The sequence below is a fragment of the Macrobrachium nipponense genome, chromosome 9, assembly GCF_015104395.2.
Source record: "Macrobrachium nipponense isolate FS-2020 chromosome 9, ASM1510439v2, whole genome shotgun sequence".
Classification (NCBI taxonomy): Eukaryota; Metazoa; Arthropoda; class Malacostraca; order Decapoda; family Palaemonidae; genus Macrobrachium; species Macrobrachium nipponense.
The window spans coordinates 96,782,071-96,794,570 of NC_061110.1; the positions used below are offsets into that span (position 1 = coordinate 96,782,071).

Consider the following 12,500-nt stretch of genomic DNA (forward strand, 5'->3'; position numbering starts at 1 on the left):
CAGACCATACCAAGATTGGAAGATGACAAATATACCGGGAAGATGTACTAGCAACTCTCTGGTAGACATTAGAGGTGCCTCACAACTGAGGGACCATGGGCAACCCGAACAAGATGTAAGGTCTGTAAGGTCTCTCTATATATATATATATATATATATATATATATATATATATATATATATATATATATATATATATATATATATATATATATATATATATATATATATATAGAGAGAGAGAGAGAGAGAGAGGAGAGAGAGAGGAGAGAGAGAGAGAGAGACTGATGGATAGATAAAAAGCTTTCAAATATCCCATTTTTCGTGTAATGAATAAAATTTCCCTCAATAACGCAGCCAAATGGGATAGAAGGCAATAAAGCGAATTTCCTTTTTTTATTTTTTTTCGGCTGTAATTGATTCATATAATTTTTTCCTCCCTCTTTCATTCGTATTAATACCGGCCACAGCAATATCATAAAGTCCAATGGTTTTCAACAGATGCCAAATGGACGCTCAATTAACGCCCTTTAGGTCAACATTCGGTTTCACAGATTACCCGCCCCATTGTGCCAATCAATTAAGTTCAATGTTCGGGAAGTTAATTGTTGAATTAACATAACCGGTCGTTCGAAATTATTATTCTTTTTTTTTTTTCCTCGTATCGCGTACCTGCCGGTTCATGGAGAAAATAATGGACGGCATTCGCCTCTAAAAGGTGAATTGGTTCTCTGGTGTGTGCTTTTTTTTTTTTTTTTGGGGGGGGGGGGGGGGGGCGGGGCGGGGGGGTTGTGGGCGAGGGGCAAATATAGTATAAAAATTAGTTTTTTTTTTTTTTTTTTTTTTTTTTTTTTTTTGGGGGGGGGCCGGGCAAATATTGTATAAAAATTCAAATGTTTGGTTTTCTTTTGGGGGGGGGGGGCGGCGGCCAAATATTGTATAAAAATTAAAATTTTTGGAGTTTTTTTCATTCCCTGTAAAAAAAATGTTCAATCATATTCTTTTTGAAGTTTTATTTATGTAATTATTAACCGCTTCAGTAACGCAGTTATTTTTCGTTATTTCCTAGGAATAAATTAGGATTTATTTTAGTTTTTTTTTACTGTTAATTAATTGTAATTATACCTCCTGTATTAGTAGTCGCAATACTAGACATTTTCCCGCGTTTATGAATATATTTTTTGAAACTAATTTATCTCCTTGATACGCATCCAAGTGCACACGTACTCGGATACATAATCACCAAAATATACATACACATGCATGCTATAAATGCATAGTAAGTTCATACACTATGTATAAAAGGATAGCAAACTAGTTGCGGTTACCTGTGCGTAAGGGTATAATGCGTATAGGAAAATTAACCACCTCATGAATAGGGTAAATTAACAATGCTTTCTTTTGCGGAGTTCTAAGGATATTAAAAAAAATAAGGGTAAAATCTTACGAAGGACAATCGTGTCTTTTAAGAATAAGGATAAACAGGAAGCTTTTCTTTTACGCAGTTCTTGGTATATATTATTATTATTATTATTATTATTATTATTATTATTATTATTATTATTATTATTATTATTATTATTCTATTGAAGGAGATTGCTGCTTCAGCTGCATTTCTTTTATGGACGTTTTTATCGATTCTTCATATTACGGCTTTTTCCTAAGTCATTTTGAAAAAGCCGTAATAAGAAGAATAAGAAGAATAGAAAAGAACCTCTGTAAAAAAAATGCAGCTGAAGCAACAATCCCCTTCAATAAAACGAGCTTGAAAGAGGGTCTTCTACCTAAATATATATATAATATATATATATATATAATATATATATATATATATGTATATATATATATATATATATATATATATAATATATATATATATATATATATAAATATTTAAAGATATATGACCTAATATATATTATATATATTTATATTTATATATAAATATTATATATATACTCTTATGAGTAAGTCTGTAAAATGGAGCCGATTCCCATAGGGCTCCGAAGACCGGTTGACGTTTACGGAATGCGAAGAGATTTTTAAACTGAAAGAATTTTTTCTCTTTGTTTGTTTGTTTGCCTCTCGCCAGGCGGGGGCGGCTTATCAGGTCTCGGTCTTTGTCGAACGCAAATTGACTTCCAGATATCTATCAGACCCCCCCCCGTCGGCCTCTGCATGCCGCTCATTCCGGCCGACACTTGGAGGTCGATTACTTACTTCGACTACTGCTTCCAGGTGTGTGTGTGTGTGTATGTGTGTGTGTGAGAAACATCTGCGCTTCGGAATGTCTGTAGTAATGAAGTTGTGAAAGGGAGAGGATTTTCTCTCAGCTATTCAGACTTGAATAAAATATACAAGGCGTGATATGACCTCCAGCTTACTCGGGGCGCGTGCTTAAATCTACGGTCAAATAGAGCATTGTTTCACCAACGAAAATTAAAATGAATACGCTATATTTTATTATAAATAATGTTTCTGCACTGTTTAACATGCACATTTATATACTATTTACATTTTCATTCTTATATGTATTTCATAAATATCCTATACCTTTAACTCAGCGCGAAGCACCTTTTTCAGACCGTTTTAGGTTTTCTTACCCCCAACAAGAACAACAAAAACAACAACAACAAACAAGTAAATGTGTAGTCTCACTCCCCGAGTAAGACTTACATAAATCGTGTTAAAGATTTTACGTACTGACGTCAATGAAATTGGGGAAAAAAAGGTAGCAATACATGACATCTTTGATTCTAAATGTCTTTTAAAAAATCATGTAATTTTGGAGAGGGAATTGAAATCGAAAGCGCAGGACTTCTGATTATGAATGCATAAGCAAGACACAGTCATGCCAGGGCTCCATTGCCGTTGATTTCAGTCATTCTCTTCTGTTATTTTTTTTTACTTAGATTATAGCTGAGTATAGCATATGAGCTGGATGATTTTTCTGAGGTACGGTAATTGTAGATTATAGCTGAGTGTAGTATGTGAGCTGCAAGATTTTTCTAAGGCACGGTAAATGTACGTAACATTGATGGATTTCCCTGACAATCATTGTTTTCACTGGAAACCCTGAAATAAAATAACAGTTATTTCCCCAGATCAGTCATTATTTGAAACAGTATTTTTAAAGTATGCGTTGCGACTGTGCCGAACTTGCTCTTTATTTGAGTGACTTCGTGAAATATTGTGAACACGAAAATCCACTGAGGCCATTCATAGCATTTTTGGCAACAGAGAGAGAGAGAGAGAGAGAGAGAGAGAGAGAGAGAGAGAGAGAGAGAGTATTGTTGCTACGGTCATGCCAATCGACCATTTGCTTTTCCGTTTTGGTCTGCAGCTCAATTTTTGTTATCGACCACAGTTGCACTGCTGTTCCATATTAGGTGTGTGTGTATATATATATTATATATATATATATATATATATATATATATATATATATATATATATATATATATATATATATATATATATATATCACAGGACGGACGGATAATGCATTGGGCAATGTATCATTTAATGAGGAAAACATCTATACTGCATTGTACGAGACTTTTATTGTCAATGTTCAAAAGAATCCCTAACAATGTTCTGCACTGATCCTTTGTTCAAAAATTAAATTTTTTTTTTTTCGAACTTGACATGTTTTCGAAAGAGAAGGGCTGGATTTACGTTACTCTGTTTTTTCTATTTCTATTTCTATTTGAAAGCAAAGATAATTTGGACCATTCGGGATCACGTTTCTATTTGTAACGTGAGAAACAGATCGATTTTATTCATGCTTGACTTTTGTATTTTATTTAATTGTCAGTATGTGAGGTAGTATAACTAGTCATTTGCATGATTTCAACTTTTTTCTTGAAAATCTTCCATGGAATTATTAGTTTTCCTGTTCATTGTTGAATATTAGAACATATTCAGTGTATTCAGAATGGTATAAAAAATTAAACATTTTGCTTGTGTACGCCAATGTATATTTTTATATATTTAATGTACAAGTTTGCAAAACCTTAATATTATCTTTATGCTTATTTGAGTTACGCAAGTTTTTTTTATGCGAATCTCCCGTGTAAGTAGTTGAATATTTTTAGGGATGTCAATAAAGTGGTACTTTTTGTAATATCTTTAAATTTCACCAATTGTTCTGGTGTTCTTATAGTTGGTACTATTCGTAATATCTTAAAATTTCCCCAATTGTTCTGGTGTTCCTATAGTTGCTACTTTTTGTAAAATCTAAACATTTCCTCAATTGTAGTGGTGTTTTTATAGTTGCTACTTTTTGTAATATCTTAAATTTTCCCCAATTGTTGTGGTGTTCTTATGAGTGGTAATATTTGTAATATTTTAAATTTTCCCTAATTTTTGTGGTGTTCTTATAGTTAATACTATTGTAATATTTTAAATTTCCCCAATTGTTGTGGTGTTCATATAGTTGGTACTATTTGTAATATTTTTAAATTTCCCTAATATTTGTGGTTTTCCCATAGTTGCAATATCTTAAAATCTCCTCAATTGTTCTGGTGTTCTTATAGTTGGTACTATTTGTAATATCTTGAAATTTCCCCAATTGTTCTGGTGTTCTTATAGTTGCTACATTTTGTAATATCTTAAAATTTCTTCAATTGTTGTGTTGGTCTCATAATTGCCTCGAAAATCGTTGGGTGCTCATCTTAAAAGGATTGGGAAAGCAATCTCCACACTGTCTTCCAAAGCTATTCCAAGTATACAACAACCGCCTTTCGACCACCAAACCCTCAGAATTCTTTCCACAGGATTCATTAACCAAAATACTAATTCTTCATATTTCCACATCTCTCTCCCTTTCATTTCTTCCTATACCACTTATGCTATGCAATCAGTCCATAAAAAAAATGTCTACTTTTGTTTTGGTCCATCAAAAAAAAATGTCAAATTTTTTTGGTTCATCAAAAAAATTTCAACTTTTTTTGGTCCATCAAAAAAAAGGTAAACTTTTCTGGTCCATCAAAAAAATGTCAACTTTTTTTTGGTCCAAAAAAAAATGTCAACTTTTTTTTTATCCACAAAAATATGTCAACTTTTTTTAATCCACAAAACAATGTCAACTTTTATTTTGGTCCATCAAAAAAAGGTCAACTTTTTTTGATCCATCAAAAAAATTTCAGTTTTATTTTAGTCCATCAAAAAAAATGTCAACTTTTTTTTGGTCCATAAAAAAAATGTCCATTTTTTTTAGTCCACCAAAAAAATGTCAACTTTTTTGGTCCATCAAAAAAAAGTCAATTTTTTTTATTCTATCAAAAAAATGTCATTTTTTTTACTCCATCAAAAAAATGTCAATTTTTTTCCGCCCATCAAAAAAAGTCAACTTTTTTTTTAGTCCATCAAAAAAATGTCAACTTTTTTTTTAGTCCATCAAAAAAATGTCAACTTTTTTTTTATAGTTCATCAAAAAAATAACTTTTTTTTGGCCCATCAAAAAAATGTCAACTTTTTTTAGCCCATCAAAAAAAATGTCTAGTTTTCTTGGTCCATCAAAAAAATGTCAATTTTTTTTATTCCATCAAAAGAAAAGTCAGTTTTTTTTGGCCCATCAAAAAAAGTGAATTTTTTTAGTCCATAAAAAAATTTCAACTTTTTTCTTTTTGTTCCTTCAAAAAAAAATTCAACTTTTTTTTAGTTCATAAAAAAAAATGTCAACTTTTTTTGGCCCATCAAAAAAAAAAAGTCAACTTGTTATTGGTCCATCAAAAAATGTCAACTTTTTTTGGTCCATCAAAAAAATGTCAACTTTTTTTGGTCCATCAAAAAAAGGTCAACTTTTTTTGGTCCATCAAAAAAATGTCAACTTATTTTAGTCCATCAAAAAAACGTCAACTTTTATTTTTAGTCCATCAAAAAAAATGTCAACTTTTTTTTTAGTCCATCAAAAAAATGCCAACTTGTTTTTGGTCCACCATACAAATATAAACTTTTTTTGGTCCATCAAAAAAGTGTCAACTTTTTTTTGGCCTATCAAAAAAATCTAACTTTTATTTAGTACATAAAAAAACGGCATTTTTTGGCCAATCAAAAAAATGTTCTTTTTTTTTTTTTTTTTTTGTCCATCAAAGAATGTAAACTTTTTTTGGTCCATCAAAAAAATGTCAAGTATTTTTTAGTCCATCAAATAAATGTCAACATTTTTTTAGGTCCATCAAAAAAATGTCAACTGTTTTTTATCCATAAAAAATTTCCATTTTTTCTTTTAGTCCGTCAAAAAAGTTTTTACTTTTTTTTTTATTTAGTCCATCAAAAAATGTAAATTTTATTTTGGTCCATCAAAATAAAATGTAAACTTTTTTTTTGGCCCATCAAAAAAAATGCTAATTTTTTAGTCCAAAAATGTCAACTTTTTTTTGGTCCAACAAAAAAAATGTCAACTTTTTTTGGCCATTCAAAAAAATGTCAACTTTTGTTTTGGTGCATCAAAAATATGTCAACTGTTTTTAATCCATCAAAAAAATTTTAACTTTTTTTTTTGGCCCATCAAAAAAATGTAAACTTTTTTTTGCTCCATCAAAAAATTGTCAACTTTTTTTGGTCCATCAAAAAAATGTCAATTTTTTAGTCCTTCAAAAAAATGTTGACTTTTTTTGCCCCATCAAAAAAATTTTAACTTTTTTTTGGTCCATCAAAAAAAATTTCAACTTTATTTTTCAACTTTATTTTTTGGTCCATCAAAAAAAAAGTACCCTTTTTTTGGTCCATCAAAAAAAGTACCCTTTTTTTGTATCCACAAAAAAAAATTCAACTTTTTTTTTTTTTTTTTTTTTTTTGGTCCATCATAAAATTCAACTTTTTTTTGGTTCGTCATAAAATGTCAACTTTATTTTGGTCCATCAAAAAAATGTCAACTTTTTTTGGTCCGTCGATTTTTTTTTTTTTTTTCTTTTAGACAGTCAGCCTTTACTTCCATACTGGAAAGTTGGCTCAACGGTCTGGCCACTGAATCCCGCCCGAGTTTCCTTAGATCCTCCGAAGTCGTGTGTCATCCAGCACCTTCCATTACATTCGTTCCCAAGGGCGTAAACAAATAAACATAAATTCTTTTATCAGTTTCTTGAGTTTGTATTGATTATTCCCAGTCAGTTCTGCATCATTCCGCACTTTGTTGATTTCCCATTTTCTTATCCAATGAATTTCTCTAAATGCTCTCTCCACCCCATCTCCAGAGACACTGAATAACCATGGAGACCCGTGTGTGTGTGTGTGTGTGTTTGTCTATGTAAAACCAAAAACCTATTTTACTGAAGTTTTACATCTAAAAAGTTGTCACTCTCTTTGAATTGCAGACGTCATAATTGTGGGCGAGACGTCGCAAAAAATTCTGCTTAATCGCTTTGAGTAGCCGAATGCATTGTTGATTTAGCAGAATTTTTTTTCAGTCACTCAGAATAAAAAAAGTAAAAAATAGAAAAAAAAACAAAAACACACGGACGCCGAGTTGAGATTTCAGACATTTGGTCGTAATATTTTCAATCGTTTTCGAAATCTCACACCCGTTAAGTTTCATGGATACTTAACGTCGTGGGCGATAGTTTTTTTTTTTTTTTTTTTTTTTTTTTTTTTTCTCTTTATCACCCACTTTTTCTTTTTTTTTTTTTTTTCCTAAATTGCGTAGCATTCCGAAATTCAAGGGAGTTTTCTGTCATGTGTTGGTCGCGTTTGTTAGTCCTCAAGAGACATTTTATTTGATATTTTTTTTTATTACTTGACAACGAACGTTGAAAATGAATGAAATGCCTCTCAGGATATAACGCGTGCATTTGCAGTAAACAACCGTCTGTATTTTTAGTTTTAAGGAAGTTCATTTTTAAACAAAAATGTGTTCTAATTATATATATATAAAATATATATATCATATATATATATATATATATATATATATATATATATATATAGAGGAGAGAGAGAGAGAGAGAGACGAGAGAGAGAGAGAGAGAGAGAGAGCGCACAAAAACACTGTAAATCTCATATTCGTAAGGGTCACTTGATATAAGAATAAAAAAAAAAAAAAAAAAACGAAATAATGATCAAATTTCAAGACGTTGCAACGACTAAAACGTAGATTAATTATTTAAAACTGTAAACAGTAAATAAATAAAAAGAGAGAGAAAATAAACACAAAATGCAGAAGAGAAGTGAAGTATAGTAAGAATATCGTAAGGGATACTATTTGATGTAAAAAAAAAATGATAGAGCATTGTCTCCTAGTTTAAAAAAAAAGAAAAAAAAACAGGAAATTTGAATTGAGAGCAAAATTTAACGAGAGTTTGGTTAATGTTAAATTAGCATTTTTACTACGTTTAACATGGCCCAATATATCTTTAAATTTTGCTATTAATTCAAGTTTTTTTTAATGTTTGCATTATTCGAGATTAGTTACTGGTATGCATATGAATATCAAAGTAGAGCGCCTCAGTGGCGTGGTTGGTTTGGTGTTTGCTTCTCACCTCGGTGGTCGCGAGTTCGATTCTCGGCCATTCCATTGAGGAATGAGAGATGTGAATTTCTGGTGGTAGAGGTTCACTCTCGACGTGGTTCGGAAGTCACGTAAAGCCGTTAGTCCCGTTGCTGAATAACCACTGGTTCCATGCAACGTAAAAACACCATACAAACAAACGAATATCAAAGTAGAGAGGGATCCACTACGTGACATTGGTTCTGTAAAAAAAAAAAAGTGGGGAAATATTCATGTGGCTATGAACTTTAACAATGAAAATATTGAATCTGAAATTTTCCCCTGCCACTCTTGAGCTCTGTTTTGACCAACAGACAGACCTTTAGGAAAAATAAAATGTGGATTATGTGCGACAGGAAATGAGAGTTGTATTTCTGGTTGTGTCTAACGTGTGCTAACATTTTCAGCATTCTTTCTTAGCGTAATGACACGCGGGTCTTAGGGGAGGTAATTACTGGCACCTTTAAAGGAACCCAGAGTTAGTTATTTGACGGAGGTGGTGATTACTGGTTGCACAACATAGTATATATATATATATATATATTATATATATATATATATATATATATATATATAGTATACTATGTGTATATGTATTTATATAATATATATTATATACTATGTATACGCTAGTAGTATATATATATATAAATTATCTATCTATCTATATCTATACACACACACACACACACACACACACACACACACACACACACACACACACATATATATATATATATAATATATATATATATATATATATATATATATATATATATCAAGCCATAGCTCTCTGATGTAAACAAGAATAAATAAAATTTTAAAAATTTTGAAATAAATAACTATCAAAATTACATCTCCCCAATCTCAACCTTGTGACGAAGAGAAAAATGCCTTTTGGAGGTATGGCTATGAAACAGTAAGGCGGCCGCGTGATGATACAAATTCCATCACGTAACCCTACGCCTTTGTACACGAAACCCTTAAAAAAAAATGAGAACATGGTCCGCTTACCTTGAAAAGAGAAGACATAGATTGACGAGTTAGGAAAAAAAACCGTCTGTGTATATAAACACACATTAGAATTCTAAGTTTTAACAAAACCTAAGAATATTGGGAAGACAGAAAATCGTTTGTGTATATCAACACACGTATATTAGAATTCTAAGTTAAAAGGAAAAAGGAAATAAAAAACTAAGAACATTGGTTGCTTAGCTTTCAAAGGGAAGACATAGACTGACGAGTAAAATGAAAAAAATACAAAAAAATACAAAACCCGCTTTACAAATCAACACGTATTAGAATTTAATGTAAAGAAAAAATATACATGTAAAAAAACACGCATTCGTGCACAAAAAACTATATTAAAAAAAACTGAGAACATTGGCCGCTTACCTTGAAAAGGGGAAGATATAGTTTGGCGAGTAAAACCGAAAAAAAAAAACTCACACAACAAGAATTAGAATTGCAAGTACAGAAAACATGTAGCAGTACATGTAACAAACACGCATTCCTGACGTGACCATCTCCTAAACAAACTTGCAAAACCTACACACGCACGCACACACATCCCTTCCGTTTATTTTTCCCCCGTTTTCAGTTTACCTGCCTTCTGCGTTCGGGCCTTAATAAACAATTAGTACGTATGGTTGTTGTAGGGAAAGTTCAATTAGTATCAAACTGAGAGGAACGTTTAAATTCAATTGTCTCGGGGAAATTCCCTAGCGGGTTTAAGCTATTCTGGTAACAACAGACCCCCCCCTCTCTCTCTCTGTGTATCCCTTCCTACCCTAGTCCCCATTCCCCCTAACACTCCTCCCTCAATTGCCCCCTAGTCCCCCCCCCCCCCCCCCCCTTCACCGCAACCCCTAGCTATTTCCTTTCAGGTAGGCGCAGCTGAGCGTGCTTCTTGTTTAGAGAGGTTGTCAAAAAAAATTGCCCTGCGGGAAATTGGGATCAGCTCGAAAATAATGCCGGGATGCTGCTGCTGCCATTGTTGTTGTTGTTGCCGTCTTGTGTGTTGTTTGTTGGGAAGCTGGCGATGTTAATGGACGATTATTTTTTTCCCCCCTCTGGGTGCCACCGAATTCGAAAATAATTGTGTGTTTGTAGTGGAGAGAGAGAGAAGAGAGAGAGAGAGAGAGAGAGAGAGAGAGAGAGAGAGAGAGAATGTTTACAGGTAAGAGCGAAATGCATACCGGCATTGTTAAACTTTATACTTTGGGAGAGAGAGAGAGAGAGAGAGAGAGAGAGAGAGAGAGAGAGAGAGAGAGAGAGAGGTGTTTGCAGTTAAAAGCGCAATGCATATTAGCATTGTTAAACTTTATACTTTGAGAGAGAGAGAGAGAGAGAGAGAGAGAGAGAGAGAGAGAGAGAGATGAGAGAGATTTGCAATGTTTGCAGTTAAAGCGAAATGCATTTTAGCATTGTTAAACACGGAGAGAGAGAGAGAGAGAGAGAGAGAGAGAGAGAGAGAGAATGTTTGTATTTGAAAGTATAATACATATCATTGTTAACCTTTATACCTAGGATTCCCGAATTAACCAGGCACATTAACGAATGAGTTGTGTCATTTACATAAAACTGTATAATGCTTACGTGTGGTTTTTGCTCTTATATAAATTAAAAATTTTCTTATCTTTCCCATCCCACAAAGAATCAATTAATATCTACTTTGTCTCTGTATGTACATGGCCCTTATCTGAAATGAAAATTATTATTATTATTTTTATTTTTATTATTATTATTATTATTTTTATTATTATTATTATTATTATTATTTTGTGGGAATAAAGACAGATAGGTATGTCTCCTTCATTCACTGTCCCTCAATTTAAATTCGTGCAGATAGATATGATTGGTTATTCTCTGTCCTTCTTAAAATAATGTGTGATTTTGGTAATTTCATGCTTAATTGATTTATGTAACGGTTTTAATATGCTTTGGATTTTAATAAAAGTACAGTAAGAGGCTAAAGATGCTCTTGCAACTAGAATGAAGCAATAACCTCTTTACTGAATTAAAATCAAGTATCTCGTATGCGATGGTTATTAAAACCAAGTTTCAAAGAAAAACTTTCAATCATTTAATGTGAACAGAATCACTCCCGGGATTTAGAAGCGCGCATCGCTTTTACAACAATACTGTTTGTCACCAGAATTATGCTTTGAAAAACTTATTGCAGCGTAACCTTCAGAAGTTGAAAACTTAATTTTCCTTTTGCTTATTTTCGTTAACCTGGAGTTGACCTTTACGATAAATAACGTTTCCATTAACTGAATATAAGCAGATCGGCGTATAAGCGCATAGTATATACATTCTCTGTAGTATACCGACACTTCACTGGTATAGTTCATCCTTTCAAGTGTGGTTTTCGAAGCGCATTTTGCTAATATTAAGTAGGAAATTGTCTCCTGAATAGAGATATTAGAATCATTCTTGTACCTCGGTATTACAATTATTATTGTAATCGTCTATGACTTTGTTATATTATTATTGTTGTTATTATTTGCGCTATTTATTGCAATCAAGTGGCTTGAGGAGTTGCGTACCCCATTTTTCATTGGGCACTACTCGTGGCATCACGTGCGATGCCAACAGGGGGACGGCTTCTGATTGGCTGCCCTCTTCGTGGGTGGAGCCTCATTCTTGTCGGTGACGGTGGAGCTCTTCTTGAAGGGCGTGCTGCTAGGTCGTCCTCAGGGTGAGAGCCTGTGCTTCGATCACCCTCAGCGTTGCTAGGGACGTCCTCAGGATGAGAGCTGACGCTTCTCTCATCCTCAGGATCCCTCTGGTGCAATGGTCGTTGTGGGGCGTTGGTAAACCAGACAATATCCGAGCTGAATGCTCAGAGATCATTGTTTTGTACTTGGTATTATAATTGTAACTAAAGTAGTTGTAGGTATTATTATTATTATTATTATTATTATTATTATTATTATTATTATTATTATTATTATTATTACTACAAAACCAACAATGTTTGGGATTAAGGCTTAGAGAGTACTGTTTT

The 12,500-nt window shown here is 32.6% G+C and overlaps 1 protein-coding gene across 1 annotated transcript in view; it reads left to right on the forward strand.

Moving 5' to 3' along the window:
- LOC135218540 (calcium-activated chloride channel regulator 1-like) overlaps positions 1 to 12,500 on the forward strand; it is a 915,765-nt gene that overhangs the window by 410,931 nt on the left and 492,334 nt on the right. The gene's annotated exons all lie outside the window — the stretch shown is intronic.